Source organism: Canis lupus, chromosome 14 (genome assembly GCF_048164855.1).
Source record: "Canis lupus baileyi chromosome 14, mCanLup2.hap1, whole genome shotgun sequence".
Lineage (NCBI taxonomy): Eukaryota > Metazoa > Chordata > Mammalia > Carnivora > Canidae > Canis > Canis lupus.
This window is the reverse complement of record NC_132851.1, coordinates 22,501,508-22,521,808: the sequence shown is the minus strand read 5'-3', so window position 1 is coordinate 22,521,808 and position 20,301 is coordinate 22,501,508. Positions and strand designations below refer to the sequence as shown.

The window sequence follows — 20,301 nt, the reverse complement described above, 5'->3', positions numbered from 1 at the left end:
GCAGTCCTATAGGTCCCATTTGTTATCCTCTCTGTAATCTGACATACCTGAGGTCAAATCATACATAGCTCCATAGCTCTTTGTGACCGTGGTCAGTATGTTTTGCCATAAAATAGTAGTAACTATTGTGTTGTGAAGATTTAACAATACATGAAAGCAATTAGCAAGGTTATCTTGCCTATAGGAAATCATCAGTCAATTAATAGTAGCAACAACATTACTAACATGACTTGTTAACCTTAAGAATAAAATTGTCAGTTATTTTACCAGCAAAATGTTTATTCAGGAAAAGCAGAGAATTGCAGTCAGGGATAAGCAAGCTATGGCAAAACCATAGGCAAGCCTGAGAACAAAGGAGAGCAACACTCTTTTATAGAGGAAAGGGGGAGTTTGGGAAGGGCTGTTATAAACAAAAAGACCATGGAAGTAAAGTGCGAGTTTGAAGTGTAGTGGCTTTTCTTTTCTTTTTTTTTTTTTTTTTCCTTTTTTTTTTAGTGGCTTTTCTTTAACTGAGTTGTGACTGTCTCTCATTCATTGGCTGGGCTGCTTGACAACAAGTGGTAGGGCCATGAGAGTTTCCCTTTCTGGCCTTTCAACTCCATTTTAGTGAAGTTTCCCTGTATTAATTTTCACAGATAAATAGTAATTTATCTTTTATTTTCTTTGGAATAGAGTGAACTTTGTCTCTTCATAGAGTTTCCTTATTTGATTCTTCCTTTGTCCTGGAAGACACATAAAACAAAACCTATTCCATTTCTGTGTATATCTAGTGAACTGCATATAGAAAACACTCAATAAATGCCTTAGTATTTTAGGTGACCATCTAAAAGAATAATAATAATAGCTACTAATAATCATGTTTTATTTTAGTCTTTGTCTTATGTTATCTGATATATTTATGATAATCTAGTAAGTTAAGTGCTATTGTATTAGGTTTTGCCCAGAAGTTTTCAAGACTGTGCTAATGAGAGATAGAGGCAAGATTTAAACCAGGACTCCCTGGCTGGTCCTTTTTCAATATGCTTTTCTGCCTACCAGGTTAAACTGGATTTCTGTTTCAGGGAACAAAAATGCATTATATGAGAGATTTTGTATATTACCTCCATCACTCTGTAAGCAGTAAATCTTGAGCACAATTTTTTTTTAATTCAATGGTAAAATTTTAGATGCCAATGAGGATCAGGATATTTCTTTTGGAGAGGGTGATTTCTAGAATCTTTTAACTCATAGCAAAAAGATACTGATTAATACTTCCACACATATGTCTGAAGCTGTTTGCCAGGTTTGAAATCTCGGGATGGATTCAGATGATATTATTGAAACTGGTTTAAATGGAGAGGGTAGGATTTAGGGCTTTCATTAACAGATTGACCAGCTGAAGGCAGGCATCTTAATCCAAAATAATTGGTGACATTTTAAAGACCTAGGATTTGAGGGTGAGATTGCATATTACACACGTTTATAGTTGCTAACAGCCACAAACATTAGACAGTAGGGAAGAGCACACCCTGAATGTTGCAATACATTGGAATTCAAGGTGATAACAAATGCAACATTTTTTTGTTTAGTTCTAAGACTTAACATGAATATAACAGGCCACAAAGTTCTAGACTTGAAGAATTTCTACCCAAAGGAATACATTACCTGAAAATATGATGATTAAAAACAATGAACAATATATTTTTTTTTGCTTGCTAGTTCAGTAAAAAGGAAAGAGTGCCCCATAGTTCAGTTCTCCCCATAAGAGGACAAGGACAATCCTGTAGCTCTCTCTCCCTCCTCTTTGGCACAGGCAGTTGCTGATTACCTTTTCAGGATAACAATAGCAATAATTCACAAAACAGACAGAATCTGCTGGAAGCCCTGAATATGAGGATCATGTTGGGCATGAAACACACCAGGGAAGAATGTTCTGGCACCAGTACCACATGTGGTCACAATAACTACAGAGGGTGAAATCCAAAAAAAAAAAAAAAATTCATTATGCAAAATAAAATTCTGTGCTGAAATGTTGCATGGCTTCCATAAACAATTGTATTATTTGAAAAATAACAGAGCTGCATGCCGCTGATTTATGTGAAATTTTGGCTTGGTGCTTCTCTCATTTTCAAGAATTTTTAGTCTTTCTTTCATATTTAATTATTTAGTAAATTGAAGAATACCAAAGAAAGATTATTTTGTCCCACTGAGAAAATGTCAATATTATACAGTATATATTAGCTTCTCTTTTTTTAAAACAGCAAAACAGAAACAGATTTATAGTTCTCTCCAATCTACCTCCCAAATAGCCAAAATAGTCAGAATCAACCTGGCTGAATGACAACCAAAACTGCTTTTCTAGTAGAATGTAAATTCTAGGGGTAGATAATGGAAATAAACAAGAAACACATATAAGATAATTTCAAAGAGTTTTCAGCTACGAAGAAAAATAAAGCAAAGCAGCATGATAGAGAGTGGTTTGGAGCATATTCATTTTCTATTTCTGCATAACAGATTTCCAGAAATTTAGCAATTTAAAGCAGCACAATTTATCAACTCACAGTTTTCCTAGGTCAGGAGTCTGGGCATCAGTTAATTGAGCCATCTGCTGAAGGTCTCATCAGGCCCCTATCAGAATGTTGACTGGAGTTACATTCTCATGTGGAGCTCAGGTTATTCTTCCAAGCTCATTCATGTTGATGGCGGAATTCAGTTCCTTGCAATTAATTGTAGGACTAAAGTCCTTATTTCTTTGTTGGCTGTTGGTCGGAGGTAATATCAGCATCTTGAGGCTGCCCTTAGGTCCATGCCATGCGTCTCCCTCCATAGACCCTCAGAAAATGATTGCTTCCTCCACATAAACAGAAGAATATCTCTTTCAAAAGGCTTGCCTGATTAGCTCAGGGCCACCCAGGATAATTGCCCTTTGGATTAATTTATAGTCAAGTTATTTGGGACACAATTACATCTGTATACTTCCTTGTGCCAAATAACATAGCACAATGATGACAGGGATCTCCCAACATATTCACAGGACTCCTGCGTATTCAGAGACAGTAGATTATACAAAGTTGTAGGTACTTGTCGGTCATCTTAAAATTCTGACCACTACCATAGTAGATAAGCCCACAACATTAACTAGCATAGCCAAAAAAGACTTCTTAGGGAAGTAATATTTGAGTTGAAACTTAAATGTTGAAAGGAATCCAGCCACATAATAATCATGGAAAAAAATACTAGAGCAGCAGAAATAATGTGTCTGAAGGATTTACTGTAGGAGATAACTTTGTAGGTACAACAAACAGAAGGTCCAAATGCCCAGGGAAGAAAGATAATTTCATGAAGGATCTGTGGGCCATGCAGACTTCAAATTTTAAGATAATAGGGCTGCATTACATGAGTCATACGGAATTTGAATTTGAAGTTCATCAGGAAGTATTAGTGTGATTTAAGCATGAAGAGCCATAATATATTTTTTTGCAAAATTTCAAAATCTTTCTATTTGATTTTTTAAAAATATTTTTTTATCTAAGTAATCTCTACACCCAATGTGGGGCTTGAACTCATGGCCCTGAGATCAAGTTGCATGTTCCTCCAGCTGAGACAGCCAGGTGCTCAGTTAGATTTTTATAATCACTTTTTATGCTTGGTAATTAAAAATTCTCACATGAAGGGCAATAACTATGGAAAATAAAACTTATCACTTGGCAAAAAGAGTTTGCTATTGTCCTTACTTGTCACTGTAGGCTGTTCTGAGTTCCCTCCAGGAAAATAAAGACAAAAAAACAAAATATGTATAGATTTAAAATTTAATTTCAAATTAAATCATTTGCATAGTGCAATTTTTTTTCAGTTTTCAAATGATTTTTCCTAGGTGGTTGAACTTTCTAAAGGAGGGAAGAAAGAATAAATATATTGTATCATTACAGAGTACAGTATTATTATTTCCCTGCCAATTGGTTCTAGTCATTCACATAAATGTTATATCTGATTTGAAAAAAGAAAAAAAAAAGTTTTGGAAATAAAGTAGATATTTAATCTCCATGTGGACCAATAAAGTATCTACTGTGGTTACTGACTTTTCAAAGTAAGTAAAGTATAGACCTAGAACCAAAAGCTAGATCTGATTTATGACTTCTACTTCTTGAGAAATGAAATTAAAGGGATATAATTTATCTTAACACCAGGGAAAAAAAACAGAAAACTTGTCAAAATATGTGAAACTGCAGTTCTCAGTATATTGGACATCACATATTAAAGGACAGTGACAATCAAGATATGGGAAACAAATGTGATGAATCTCATGCTTGTCTCAGATTATTGCCTGGAGAGAGTTTCCAGACTGTAGTGCAAGAAGAGGGAATCCAGGCTGTCTCCCAGAGTTGAGGAAATGAAGCAGGAAGCCCAGGAAAGACAAGACAGCAAGAGTCCACAGGGCAAAATACCAGAGAAGAGAAAGCTTAACAGAGAGAAAATCTTAGAGTTTGGTGAAGATTATCTAAGATACTATCCAAGATACTCACTGGATACTGATAAGCATAAGCACATAAGAAAAGTACCCAAAGCTGAGGGGAAAAAAATATACTAAAAGAATGAAAAGGAACAACATCCAGAGGTCACATAATGTCACTAATAGTGTCTGTTCCAACTACTCAGAGCAGAAAGTCTCATCATGAACTGGGCATTAGGTAGTACACTCAGAATAATTATGCTTCAATAGTGGGGAAAATTCAACCTGTATTAAAAACTGCCTATTCTGATCGAACAGGCCTTAAAAGGAAGACTCAAAGAAACAAAACATTTTCATATAACCTAATCACATCTCAGTACAAAGCTTCAGAATATTTTTGGAAAGTACTCCCCCCAAAAAACCTTCACAATTGTGGCATCCAAAAAAGATTAAAAGTTCATAAAAACAGCAGGAAAATGCAATCAATACTGAGGGGAAAAAGCCAATCAGTTGAAACGGATACAACATGAACACAGAATAAAATTAGTAGAAAACACATTAAATCAGACATTATAACAGTGTTCTGTATGTTCATCTATCCAGAAGGGATATTTAAAATATAGAGAGAGACATAAAAGATATTTTTAAAAATACCTAAATTGAACTTTTATAGATTAAAACGACAACGTCTGAAATGAAGGATACACTGAATGGGATGGATGTCATAGTAGACACTGCAGAAGAAGAGATTAGTGAATTTGAAGACACCACAGTAAAAACTATAAAATGAAGCTCATAGAGAAGAAATGGTTGAAAAAAATTGTTAGGATCGATCAGCTGTGGAACTTCAAGAGGCCTAATATATGAGTAATTAGAGTTCTCAAATGAGAGAAGAGAGGAGAGAAAAATAATTTTTGAAGAAATAATGGCTGAAAATATTCCAAATTTGTTGAAAATAATAAGTTGTATACATAAGAAGCTTAATGAACACAAATGCCAAAAACACGAAGAAAATAATATGGCCCATTACATTCAAATTGCTTAAAATCAGTGATAAAAAGAAGTCCTAAAATAGCTAAAGAAAAAAAAAAAAGACATTATATACAAAGGAACAAAATGAGGACAGCAGATTTTCACTGAAACATTGTGAAGGAGAAGACAGTAAAGCCACATTTGCATTAAATACAAGACTCAATTATATACTCTGTAATAAAACAACTTTACATATAAAGACGACAAAAAGATTAAAATAAAAATAGATTAAAATAAAATAAAACAATATATTAACACTAATCAAAGGAAGCAGAGTAGCTTAATTAATTTTTAATAAAATAGATTTCAAAACAAATAATCCTACTATGATAAGGAAAAGGTATTTCATAATAAAGAATGGAAAAATTCATAACAATCCTAAATGTTTATGCCTCAAGCAACAGAAATTCCAAATACTGAAAGAAAAATTAGTAAAACTTCAAGATGACATAGACAAATCCACTATTAAAATCAGAGATTTCAAGATTACTTCCTCATTAATTGACAGAAAATGTACACAGAAATCAGTAAGATAGGTAAGACTAAAACAACACTATCAGCCAACTTAATTGGCATTTACAGACCACAATACTCAATAACATTATGATATTTCTTTTGATGTGCACACAGAATATTTGCCAAGGTAGAATATATTCTGGGCCCTTCTCCCCCAAAATGTAAGGTAATTCCAGTAAAAAATACGTTATTTCATCACAATGAAATAAAATTAGAAATCAGTAACAAAGATATCTGAAAAATCCTCAAACATGAGAAATTAAATAATACGTTCCCAAATAACTTTGGGCCAAAAAAAGATCAAAAAAGAAATTTTTAAAATTCAGTACTTGGAACTCAATGAAATTAAAACACCAAATCTCAAAATGTGCAGGACACTGCTAAAGCAGAATTAGAGGTTAATTTGTAATGAAATAAATATCTATTATTTGTAATATGATTTGTAAATAAAATATAAATATTAAGAAAAAAATCTCAAATAAATAACCTCAGCTTCCATCTTAAGAAATTAAAATGAGGAGAAATAAAATTTAAAGTTAGCAATAAAGGAAATAATAAAGGCTACAGTGGCTATAAGTGGAATAAAAAAACAGAAAAACAACAGTAGGGATCCCTGGGTGGCGCAGTGGTTTAGCGCCTGCCTTTGGCCCAGGGCGTGATCCTGGAGACCCGGGATCGAATCCCACATTGGGCTCCCGGTGCATGGAGCCTGCTTCTCCCTCTGCCTGTGTCTCTGCCTCTCTCTCTGTGTGACTATCATAAATAAATAAAAAAAGAAAAAAGAAGAAAAAAAAAAGAAAAGAAAAACAACAGTAGGAAAAAATGACAGAAAAAAAACCCAAAACCAGATCAAAAATTAAAAAATGGGTTCTTTAAGGATATCAATAAATGTGATAAATCTCTAGTTAAAGTACATATAATGAAGAAGACACATATTACCAATATTACAATGACAGATGAGACATCAATATAGATGTTATGTATATAAAAATATTGATGGAATATTATATACAACTTCATACCAATAAATTCACCTACTGGTGAATAGATGACATGGAAAAATTATTTGAAAGTCAATAAATACCAACATTCATAAAAGAAGATGTAGATAACTTGAATAGCACTGTATTTATTAAAGAAATTGAGTTGAAAAGGTAGAGGAGGAGGAAGGAATCAGGTGGACAGTGGATGAGAGTAGCATCATCCCGGTAAACAAAACACATTTACTTTCTGGTTTCCAGCAGCATGGCAACTGTATACCATTTAGTATTCAGAGATATTTTATCCTTTCTCTCCTGTTTAAAAAATAAGAATGTACTGAGAAAATCAGAGTCAGAAAGAACAAATGCCTTAAGGGGGGAAAACAGAATTTGTGAAATAGACTATATTATAGGTGTTAGTATATGGACATTACTCATATTATTTTCAATCCTATTAATCATATGCATCCTATAATGTAGGCATTATGACCCCTACATTTAATTTGCTAGCCTTAATGTCACAGAGATAATACAATGAATGGCATGGCTAGAATTTGAACCCAGGTCTGTTTTACTACAATTCCCTTGCCTGTTCTCGTACATAAAAACATCTTGCTATACAGATCAATGATCTCAACCAGCTCTCTCTAACTAGTTTTAAATATGTGTAATTACTGCCTCTAATGTAGCTATTTTTATGTGGCTTATTTTAGTTTTGAGGTTAAATGAATTAGATAATTTATATTAAGTCATATACATGTGAGTTTTCCAATTATCTATCTCTCATCTTTAGCTTAAAATAAAATCTTTAAAGAATAGTACTTTTATATTCCCTTGCTATTGAAGTACTATAATTTCTATAAATATCCTTTGTCTGTGTTCTACTTTTACTAGCTTAGGAATATGATTCAGAGGACATCAATTATACTTCGGACTTAATAATATTATAGAGCACCCCAGGTGGCCTGGTGGATCAAACACAGAGCAAGTGTCAAGAATCTGGAATGAAATACCTCTTGATGGTTGGTGATTATCCTCTCTTCTATTTCATTTCTTTTTTTTTTCTTTTTCCTTTTTCTTTTTATTTCTTTTTTTTTTCCCTCTTAGACAACTTCTTTAACTACCATCTTGTCTGTTTCCATAGCTCCATCTCTTAGCAAATCCACCAGCACAAGCACAGTGAGTTCAATCTGATTTCCCCATGAGAAATCTTTCCTTTCATTCTCTCCAGAACATTTGCATCTCCATCTTGAGCCTGTCTTTTAAAGGGTCTTTGTCTATTGGAATAGATGAGAAGGCAATAAACACTATACCAGGCACTTGGGAGGATGACAAATAAGCTAAATAAGTATTAGTTTTGCTTGTTTCTATTGCCTCAAAAGGTCTCATTCACAATCTCTTCTGCTACTATATTATGAGCTAAAGGAGAAAAGAGGAAAATAATTGCATTTAGCACTGACTTTCTTTTTGCTTTACATTTTCCATGTATAGGAAGAGATACTGATGTCTTTGAGCAAGACAAAAATCATTTCATAGACTAGAATCAGTAGTTCAGCTAACAGACTTAAAACACATGAATGAGTTTATTGACTAGAGAAGCACTATATATCTATATATATGTATATATATATATATACATATATATATATATACTTTATCTCTTGTAGAACTTAACAAGTATCCTCTTAGTTTCTATTATCTGAATTTAACAAATAAAGGAAAAGAGAACCAGAGATTTAAAGAAAAATCGCCCAAGTGAGTACATGGCAATGTTGAAATGTGAAATGTTGAAATGTGAAATCTCAAGTCTGACTCCTCAAACTCTTATTAGTAACATGATCTTAGGTATGTTGCTTTTAGCCTCCAATTTCTCAGCTGAAAAGTCAGGTGGGGGGTGATCATTCACTTCCTTCCCCACTACTTACTGTAAGCTAATAATAGTAAGTTGAACATAGGAATGATGTGTAGCGTAATAGGATGACAAAGGAATGTTAGGATGGTCAAAGAAGACTTCCCTGAAAAATTTGCATTGAGCTCATAACTGAAGGATAAGAGGAAGTTAATTAAACAGGCAGGGAGAGAATGGGCAGGACTCCTTTGGGAAGTCCTGAAAAAGGAAACAGTGGCAACAGATGCTGGAGAGAAAAGGAGCATGGCTTTTTCAAGGGCCCGAGTGTTGTCAGTGGGGCTGGATGGCATGTAGGGGGGTAGATTTCCGTGACAGACTCCTCCTAACCAGTGCGGCTGTTCTGTGGTTTGAAGTCAAAGACAGACAAGGCCAGCCAGCCGAAAGTGCTTTGTAAATTAGAAATCACTATGTTAATGTGAAGATTTGTGGGAGTTTAGCTGGTTTCCTGTTTGAAAAGTCTATAACATTTCTCCCCAAACCATTCTTAAAGTCTTTAGCATAGAGGGCAATCTTTTCATGGCATGAAATTGAGGTTTACAGAGAAGCTTCTGTTTCATCTTTGACAGAGCTGGAGACAATTCTCAACAAAGTTAGCTTAACTCCTGGGGTGAAAATGTGCTTCAGAGCATTAACTGCACAGCCCGGGGCTGTTTCTAAAGAAGCCACCCTCAGACTCACAATATGTATTCATAGTTTGATTAATCATAAGTGTGTGCTTCTTGGCTGAAGAGAGGAAGAGCTGTCTCCCAGGACAGAGGACAGTGAGGGATTTTTCCCCAATGCAAAGCCAAGGAAGAAGGGGAGGGAAATCTGTCAGCTGGTGACTGATAGGTAGCTGGGTGGTCCTGTGGCAAAATATAACAAATTCCCATGTAGGAGTCCTGCCTACCTTCCTTCCAGGTTTGCTTCCTAAGGAGGACTGGACCACACCCTCTCTCCATAGCAGGAGATGGGCATGGGGATGGGGATGGGGATGAGGATGGGGATGGAGATGCGGATGAGGATCGTTCCTGATCATAACCATTTTCTTTCACTCAGAACCAAGAACAACTGCCTGCTAATTACAGATGCCACATCGGTGTGGAAAAGCTCTTAAGACTCCCGACTCAATGGCACAGGTGATTTAGGAGTCCACTGTCATACTACCATTTGAAATGTTTAATGTTGCTTAGAAAGATTATTATCTCTTGATTACTCAGCTCTCAAAGAAAGGCAGCAGTGGGCCAGGAGACTTGTATCAGCGAGGGGCTGTCACCCCCGCTCTGCCGCTATAGTTCATTTGTCATCAGGTAGGCCATTTGTCAAACACTCAGGACTTCAGGGACCAGATCTGTGAGATGTTTAACTAGAAAATTCCCTCCCAAGAATAAACATAAACTCCTTATTTAATTGTTTAACTGTAAGTTTAAATGATAATAGTTATAATAATTTAATAAGTGAGGTTACACTTTTGTAATGAAACAAACGAAGAAACCAAACAAAAACCCAACCACTTCCTAGCAGAGACAACCTGGCTTCTGAAGAGGAGGGTCGGGGAAGCAAAAACAAATATAGACTGTAGTGAAAGCCACAAGGCTAGGTTCTAGAACTCTGCCACTGATACACCGTGTAGAGATTGATTGAAAGATCAATCTCTAGGTTTGGGCCTGAGATGGAGCTTCCTCAATTGAGAAGTAATATCCTACCACAAGGACAGGATAAAGCCATGTCTGTAGCATTTGACATTCGGTAATTCCCCTCTGCAATCTCAGTTCCTTCACACACCACCTTTCCAACGAAGATGGACACAACCCAGTAAGATTTCTCCCAGGTTACAAAGTCCCATAGTCCTGATGTGGCACAAACATACCCTAATCAGTGTTCAGTACACAGCTCTACCGTGGAAAGTGCCAGACAGATGTAGAAGTCTGAGTACAACAGGACAGGAAGCTGTTTGGTTTGCCCATAAGAAGTGAAGGAGAGATCAAGGAGGAACACAGTTAAGTCCAGGGGCTCAGTGTGATGAGGCCGAACCCTGGTGCCACTGGGTCCCTGCACTGCACCTCCTCCTTGACCACACCCATCAGCACCCATGCCTACCTGCATCCCCCTCATCCATTTTATCCTCTCTGCATTTTTCTCCTTACCACCTTATATTACTGCTACTTCCAAGCCCCTTGTTAAAAAAAGAAGTGGTCGGGGGTGCATGGGTGGATCATCAGTTAAGGGCCCACCTCTTGATTTGGGCTCAGTCATGATCTCAGGGTCATGGAATTGAGCTTTGTTGGCTCTGTGCTGCAGGAGGAGTCTGCTTAAGATTCCCTCTCTCCCTCTGCCCCTCCCCATTGCATGTACTTTCTCTCTCTTTCTCTCTCTTTTAAAGATTTTATTTATTCATGAGAGAGAGAGGCACAAACATAGGCAGAGGGAGAAGCAGGTTCCTCGCAGGGAGCCCAATGCGGAACTTGATCACAGGACCCCAGTATCAGGCCCTGAGCCAAAGGCAGACGCTCAACCGCTGAGCCACTGAGGCATCCCTCTCTCTCTTTCTCTCTTAAAAAAAAAAAAAAAGTGGTCAGAGAAGAGAGAGGGGACCCCAGTCATTGTAAGTAACATGGCCTGAACGTATGCTTAGTTCATGGGCCACTAACCCTCCTCACTGCACAGATGTCCACTGAGCAGCGTTTAAAGGACAAACAAAGCCACAATAAGGTCATTGATACTGGAATTCAGTTGCTGGAATTAGGGATCATGAAATATAATATTTAAAGTGTCTGATATCACATGGTCATTGAAAAGGCTAAATAATCATAGAGGGGTGCAAGAATTATAGAGCTGTACCTCTGAAGCTGGCAGTTTTGTATTGTTGCTTTTTATCGGGTTAGGCAATCTTCATTCATTCATTCATTCATTCATATGTCGATTGTATTCAATGTGTCAAGTAATGTGCTGGGGGTCTTAAAACGAAAGACACTGGCATTGTTTTAGGGGAGTACAGACATGCTAAGTGCATCACACGTGCCACACTACTCCTTCTTTCATGCTTCTGGCAGACCTCATGAGTCATTTACAGCACACTTACCCTCAGAAGCCATTTCAGAAATAATGCAACTGATTCCAGTTTTCAGAGTTGGCTTAAGTGGTAAACACTTTTCCTAGTGTCACTGCAGAAATATTCACGAATGTATCACTGCACTTCCACGCTACATTTAAAGTCTGCTTGATGCCCAGTTTCTGCTATGAGGATAAGTTTCCCTACAATCTTATACTCAGCATTCCAGGTGGCTCTCTGCCTCCGATGCCCAGTTTCTGACATTTCTAAGCACTCTTCAAATTGGGAAGTGTGCAAATAATTTTAAGAGGAGTTGCATGGATATTAAAGACAACCTTTTTATCCTTGTAGAAGGATTGCCATCTCTTTTCACTCCAGTGAGAATTTATGGACTGCTTACTCTATGACCCTGCTCTGTTGGACTGGAGATTTTGGAACAATGAGAAACCATTTCTGATCCCAGTTTAGTGGAAGAGACAGATAGGAAAATAAATACCAACCAAAATAAAGCAAGGATGGAGGGATATACAGAGCTCTAGGAGAATCCAGGGGAGAATATGATTAATTCTTCCAGGAAGCATCATAAAATGTGTTAAAGGGAGGGACATCTGCACTGGATCTTGAAGGGGAAGTGGCGTGCAGGCGGCTGAGAAGATGAAAATGCATTTTCTAACGAAAGAAGAGTAAGGGAGCCAATGACACTGAGGTTTGGAAAAGCATCATGCAACACAAGGCTAATAAAAAAAAGTTTGGGTCCAGATGATGAACAGACTTGAATACCAGGTTCATGGTGTTATCACTGGAAGAGCAAATATGACTCCTGACTCGTTTATTCACCTTATTTCCACTTTGTATATTTTCTAGGCTGACTAAATGTCACAAGCCAAGGAATGATTGCTCCCTGTCACTAAATGAGCCAGTTCATTAACATGGGAAATCTTTTATAACATTCCAGAAGGAAAAAGAAAAGAAGGATGGAAGGGAGGAAGGGAAGAAGGGAGGGAGGGAGGGAGGAAGAGAGGGAAGGAGAAAGAAGGGGAGAGAGAGAGAGACCAATTGTAACTGAAAGAAAAGAAGGAAGAGGAGAAAGTAAAGAGGAGGAAAAAAAGTAAGAAATCATTTGGGTCCACTGCCAACAAGAGTTAGGAAAGCTGATTTCTTAAGATAAACTGAAGTAAAACAAAATATGCTCCATATGTTGAAACTGTATACTTAGTTTGAGATAAACAAAAACATGTTTGGAGAATAGCTGCCATAATTAAAAAGAAATTAAAAGAAAGAAAGAAAAACCATCTGGGGATAGATACATATTTAAACACATGCACGCGCGCGTACACACACACACACAGTGATTTCAAAACTTGAAGGTTTTTTTTTTATTATTATTATTTAAGTAAACTGTCTTGTTGCAAAAGGGCATTGCAACAGCCTTTACCCAAAGCACCCCATGTTCCACGCGGGAGCTGTACAGGGCTACCCAGTATTCATTGCTCAAACGTCAAAAGATCTTTCCAAACCCTGTCCTTTGCTGCTGCTTTCTCTTCTCCTATGGAAGCCCATCCTCCCCTTTCCCTCTGGACAACCCCAACTTACTCTGAGTCCCCAGTTGAAATGTCACCTGCTCCCAGTGGTGTGCCAGACACACAGCAGTGCTGAAAATGGCTTTTTTACTGTGAACTTTATGTTTCTGTATCAGTTTCCTGTGGCTGCTATAACAAAGTGCCACCAACTGGGTGGCTTAAAACAATAGTTGATTGTTTCATAGTTCTGGAAGCCAGAAGTCCAAAATCAGGGAGTTGAAATCAGGTTTAGTTCTTTCCTAGGTAGAATTCTGAGGGAGACTCTGTTCCATATATTTTTCCTAAGTTCTAATAATGGCTCGCAACTCTTAGTGTTCCTTGGGCTGAGAATGCATCACTCTAGTCTCTCCTCCATCTTCACACTGACGCGCTCTCTCCCTGTGTCTCAGTATCTTCACGTGGCCATCCTCTTATAAGGGCATGTCATGTGGAATTAGGACCACCACCCTACTCCAGTATCACCCTGGGTTAACAGGTCACATCAGGAACTACCTCATTTCCAAATAAAAGTCACTTTTCTGAGGTACTGGGGGTTGGGACTTCAATATATCTTTCTAGGGACAAATTCAACCCATAAAAACATGCCTCCAATGCAGACTGGTTTCACTGAAGAAGTCAGGTGTATGCACGTAGATGTCTCCCATACCCAGAGGAGGTGATGAGAAACTCCATTTCAAAGACCACACATATACTTTTAACCTTGTGTTTCCAAGGCTGAGCATAATAAATGGAATAAATTCATGGTTAGCATCTTCAAACTGAATTAAATCTGGAAAGTTATGAACAGAGGTTTTCTGATTAAAGGTAGAAGGAGGGGCACCTGGGTGGCTCAGTGATTGTCTGCCTTTGGCTCAGGTCTTGATCCCAGGGTCCTTGGATCTAGTTCCGCATCGGGCTCCCCTCATGGAGCCTACTTCTCCCTCTGCCTATGTCTCTGCCTCTCTCTGTGTGTGTCTCTCATGAATGAATGAATGAATGAATGAATGAATGAGTGAATGAATAAATAAATAAATAAAATCTCTAAACAAAGCTATAAGGAGGTTAGGAGACAGTTAAGTCTACAGTTGAGGGGAAACAGGGATCACATGATGACCCTCTTTGTTATTACAGTTCACAGACAGGGATTTCTTTTGCTACAAGGGGAAATGTGGTGGAGACTGCTCGCCTGGAATAACTGAATGGGATGAGCATCTGAGAATAAAAGACCCATGTTTGAAAGTAGTTCTGCCTAGGTAGCTATATAGTAATGATACTGTCACTGCCCCTCTGATTGCTTCAGTTTATCCTCTTTTTACAAATAAAATCTTGCCCAAAGCCCCAATTTAAATAGCAGATCTATATGAATCTGTCAAAGATCTGTGAAGAAAGTAAGCCTGCAATGCCGTTGACTCAGTCATCCCCAAGGATTCTTCACAGGAAGTTCTAAAGAATTCTAGGAACAGATTTAAAACCACTTTACACTTTACAGAGCCTGCGTGGCTCAGTGGTTAAGCGTCTGCCTTCGGTCCAGGGCATGATCCCTGTCCCGGGATCAAGTCCCACATCAGGCTCCCTTCGAGGAGCCTGCTTCTGCCTCTGCCTGTGTCTCTGCCTCTGTGTGTGTGTGTGTGTCTCATAAATAAATCAAAATCTTAAAAATAAATAAATAAATAAAAATAATAAATAAATAATAAATACTTTACAGGGAGGGGTTCAAGCCCCACATCGGGCTGGGCTCTGTGCTCTGTGGGGAGTCAGTGGGGAGTCTGCTTCTCCCTCTCCCTCTGCCCCTCCCCTTGCTCATATTCTCTCTCCCTGTGTCTCTCAAATAAATAAATAAAATCTTAAAAAAAAGACACATACTTTATAGATGAAAGTCCAGGTTTAGTATGTAGTCATAGACATAGAGGGTCATAGAGAATGGAGGAGGAGGAAGAGGGGGAGGAGAAGGAAGACAGGGAGCAGGGCAAGTAGAAGGAGGAGGAGGAGGAGGGGGAAGAAGAGGAAGAGGAGGAAGGGGAAGGGAGGGATGAAAAAGCCTATAGAAAATAAAAGCTGCTACCGAGGAGATGGCAAACAGGAATACAGATCTTAGACAAATCTTTCTGTGACCATAGACAGGCATTTAAATCTCCCAATGTTATCTTTGCCATCATGTGGTCAATTCTACAATCATTTGACCATTTTTACAAGGACATTGTTGGTTTTAACCATATCATAACTCTACGATCACAAAGGCAACACAGTCTGAAGGAGAGACAGAGAATGTGGAAGACTCAGAGAATGTAGAAGACTCCGCGCAAATCTCAACTAATGAATCACAAGGATTCATCATACTCAAGTTAGTAATATCACACACACAAAAAAACACAACTTTGACAAAAGTACTGTTTACCATAGTTTACTCCGGCAGGCATGAATTGGTTATATTTCCCAGGATCCAGGACACACATTTTGTTGCAGGTGTCTGTTGATGAATGTTGATCCTTCATATCGACATGCCCATCTCTACCTTCACCCCCTATTCTTCCTTTCAAATATAACTTAAGCTTAACAGTCTCTGGGAAGCCTCTGAACACCCGGGTCCAATGAACCTCACCTTCCTCCGTGTGCCTCTATGCTTCCTCTATATCTTGCATGAATTGATAGAACTGTACCACCATAGTGAATTATAAGTTATTTATTCAACTGCTAATTATTTTCAAAAGATGAGTTCTTTTAGAACCCTTTATTTGGGTCTTTCCTCCCCAGTACTTGTGCACTGTGCCTGGCACATGATAAGTATTATAAATGTTTGCTGAATTAACTCATGAATAGGTGAGTCTATTTCACACTGTTTTGAAGTTTTCAGGTAATCTTGCAAAAATATCAAGGGGAGATTAGGCATAATTTGAATGACAGTATTCTATTTAACTTGTATAAGAGAAATGAAATACTGCAGTCAAATCTCTGGTGGTTTTGTATTCCTGATTCAACCCAGTCATGAAGAGGGAATGCACAAAATGGACAATTTTTTTTCAAACATCTTGGAAATTAGCCCAAGAGCCAAATGTTTTATTTTAATGGTATGTTTCTTCTCTCATACCACAACTAGTAAACATTTCAGATCACACATACACACAATGTTTGTTTGTATTTACTATAATTCCCTATGCAGCTCCAGATGCTTGGACCATTCAGGCATCTAATACATGTTTGATGAATTAAGGAATAAATGAAAGAACACTGAAATAAAATGAGCTAAGATTCTGACATCCATTAGCAAGCCGTTACCGGTTTTCATTTGCCTAGTTTGGATGGAGTCTATCCATTTGGAGACAGGGAATGGCAAAATGTGGTACAAATAAGCAATGTGTTCAATGAGTTTGAATCAATATCTAAAATATAATCACCTTTCAAACATTCGGTAGCCCAGAAGTTTCTGACTCCAGGTCTGTCCAAACATTGCTATGTGAGCTTCACTTTTTGGCTAATAAGATCGAGCTTGGTCCCTCCTACATGAATATAATATATTCTGACTTTCTGATACACAGGCTGGAGTTTCTTCAGGTCCAGTGTAGTCCAATAGGACTCCGACATGATTATATACGAAGTTGGGTATACAATATGTGTTCATCCCAGGCAGGTTTTTACTTTGTTATCTTTGATAGGCAGACATCATCTCTTAATTTATTTTTTTGAGATTTATGCATTTATTTATTTGACAGAGGGGGCAGGGCAGGGAGAAGCAGGCTGCCTGCTGATCAGGGAGCCTGATGCGGGGCTTGATCCCAGGATCCCGAGATCATGACCTGAGCCAAAGACAGATGCCCAACTGACTGAGCCACCCAGGCATCCCTCAAAGTCTTAATTTAAAGGAATAAATTTTTGCTCTTTAATCTTCAGGAAAAGTTGCTGGAGCGTGGGAGGATTATCCTCTGTGCCACAGGCAATGCACCTCTGCCTCCATACTTATGTCCCACTCTATATTCAAAAGTGTGCAAGGAAGTGGAGAACTCTTTCTTAGAAGGAAGCTTCATTCAGCATTATTTGAAATTGGAGCATGCCTCTTGGTGTAGGAGTGGTAAAGGCTCTCACTCAACACCTCAAGTAGTTTATCAAATGTTTCTTCCATCTGTATACCATACCATACCCCCGCCCCCGCCCCCCGAGAATTCTGGCAAATTAAACCTTCTCCACCTCCTTCTACTCCCCGTTCCCTTCCTAAATTATTTCCCTGATCAGTGTCAGGGTGACATGCCATGTCTGAGTGTACATTTATAAAGTAGCTTATAACTCATAGTGCTTTCATCTGCATTATCTTAGGAGAAGCTCCAAAGTCTTACAAGGGCTGGGCACACTGATTTCTGTTTATTCCTCAGCTAGGGAGATTGAGGCTTAGAACTTTCAAGATTTAGGAAAGGATAGGTAATGAAAAGGCGGGGAGCATCATGCCTTGAACATGTTTGATTTCTAGGTCAAGGCTAATTGATTTCACCACAGTGCTCTAATGAGCATTTAAGAGACAGTTTTGCTGGCTCATGCATTCTTTCCTTCAGCATACTTACAGAGCATCTATTTTTCGCAGGTATTGTACCTAGTTTTGGTGCTATAATAGTGACAGGTCATGATCCTTTCCCTCATTGAGTTTATAGCAGGGAAGAGAAAGAGGCAATTACAATACTTACTAATTCAGAAAAGCAAGCCAACAAACACATTCACTGATTGGAAGGAATCATCTTGACTTTTACCACTACTAGGATAATCAAACAAAGACGACCTTCATCTATGCCTGCAGTCTGCTACTAAGCTGTGGTGTTTTTGTTTTTGTTTTTGTTTGTTTTCTGTAGACCAACTGGAGAAAATGTAACACATTGCCTGTAACCTCAGGGACTGCCCTCAAGTACAAATTTAACCACAGAGTAATCAGTGTCAGGGCCTGGAAGTGAATCAGTGTGATAGGTTGGCTTTTCTGCCTGGATACTTTCATTTTTATAGGGCTTTCAATTACAGAAGAACAGGATGCCTGTGGAGTACCAAAAGTAAGGAAATCTGGATCCTTACCCAAAAAATGCACCACATGAAATGACTCTTTCTCAAGGCAGCTACTGATAAAAGAAGTTTCGGTCATTCCTGCTTGATCAGTGGGGGGCAGAGTTTCTGTCCTTAGCCATTTCAACAGCTGTAGCTCCTCTCCTGATGGAAATTCTTAGACCAGTGCAGAAATTACTGGCGGATCAACGTCAGTGTGCAGCGGCCTAAGGGAATGGTGGCAAGCCCTTCCCCCTAAGTGGAAGGGACTATTTAATGAGAGTGTAGGGAAGAAAAAAAATAATAAAAGTTATTCTTTGGGTTGAGTATTTTTGTTTGCTTGGTTTTGTAAAGATTTATTTATTTGACAGAGAGAGAGAGAGAATGCAAGCAGGGGGTACAGGAGAGGGAGAAACACACTCTCCACTGAGCAGGGAGCCCAACTTGGAGGTCAATCCCAAGACCCTGGGATTAGGAACTGAGCCCAAGGCAGATGCTCAACCCACTGAGCCATCCAGGCGCCCCTGGGTTGAATAGTTTTGGATTGCTTTTGTAGAGTTTTATTCTACTCCCAGGAAGGAGCTATCTTAACTCTTCTTGAGAAAAGAACATTTCAGACATTTATCAGAACTGGAATATGAAGCATGGATGGAAGAATTTTTAAGTGATATGCTGAGAAAGACGCCCCATAGTTGATGGTTAAAAAAGTGGATTATCATCTCATTAAACACAATAAAGATGCCCCAGGGGTGTCTGAATCCACTGGATTACTCAAGTGGCTGACACAAATGCCTCAGTAATTCCAATTTTAGTGTATGTGCTGCACAAGTGAGCACTGCCTTTGTGATTCCAAATGGATAAGGGTTTATCTTCACTGGGCTTTTAAATAGTGGGACTGATGTTCACCAACTTGCTTTTCTTCTGGGTCATGAAACTGCAGGCAGTATTTGGGCACACAGCATCAAGGCTAGCTTGGTTGATTTTACTGGACATCCTAGGTCTGATTTTTCTCACAATGATTTGGGCCATTTGTTCTGGAAATGGTTTGGCACTTTGGCACTTTGGGGGCACTTTGACAAGTCTAAATTGCAGTAGAACACTGGAGGCTGAAGCTGATAATATTGAACTCCAGTTTGCTGCAAAAGCCTGTGTGGGCACCAAAGCCAGTTCAGCACTTATGTGGTGGACAGGATTTGCAAATAGCTTCCAGGGTCATCTCAAGTTGCCAGAATGGTTATCCACACACCTTCTCATGGAAATGAAGCTGAATACTTGGATACTTGAATATCTCAGGCTCTCAAAATTAGAGAGATCTATAACTGCACAATACCTTCTGAACCAGACTCAATTACTATTCAAACTCAATGTCAACCATTTTCTTGAAGAATCAAAGAAAGAAGGTCTAAATATCACTGTTAAGAAACAGAAAACAGATACCCTTCCTATTCAAAATTAGGAGCAAATACTGTTAATGTATATAGTTAAGAAAATGCCTAGAAGTTGAATTAAAATTTTTGAGATGCAGGAAATGTAATGCAGCAATCTATCATTTTTATATTACTTTCTTAAAAAAAGATGTTTGAAATGAAAACAAAAATGCATATTTGGGAATCAAATCATGTATATTGCCATTATCTAAATTCCTCTACTAGATACTTATCTTTCTTGAAACACTGGTTATTTTCATTTATTTTAAAATATCTTCAATGAGGAAAATATCACTGAGTAAGTTTATATTACACATTTTTTAAAAAACCATGCAGGGCCACTTGGGTGGCTCAGGGGCTGAGCCTCTGCTTTTGGCACCAGTCATGATCACAGAGTCCTGGGATAGA

General features: G+C 38.2%; 1 pseudogene; it reads left to right on the top strand.

Moving 5' to 3' along the window:
• The window catches only part of LOC140604353 (metalloendopeptidase OMA1, mitochondrial-like), a 46,392-nt pseudogene extending 26,422 nt beyond the window's left edge, over positions 1-19,970 (top strand).
• The last annotated feature ends 331 nt before the right edge of the window (positions 19,971-20,301 follow it).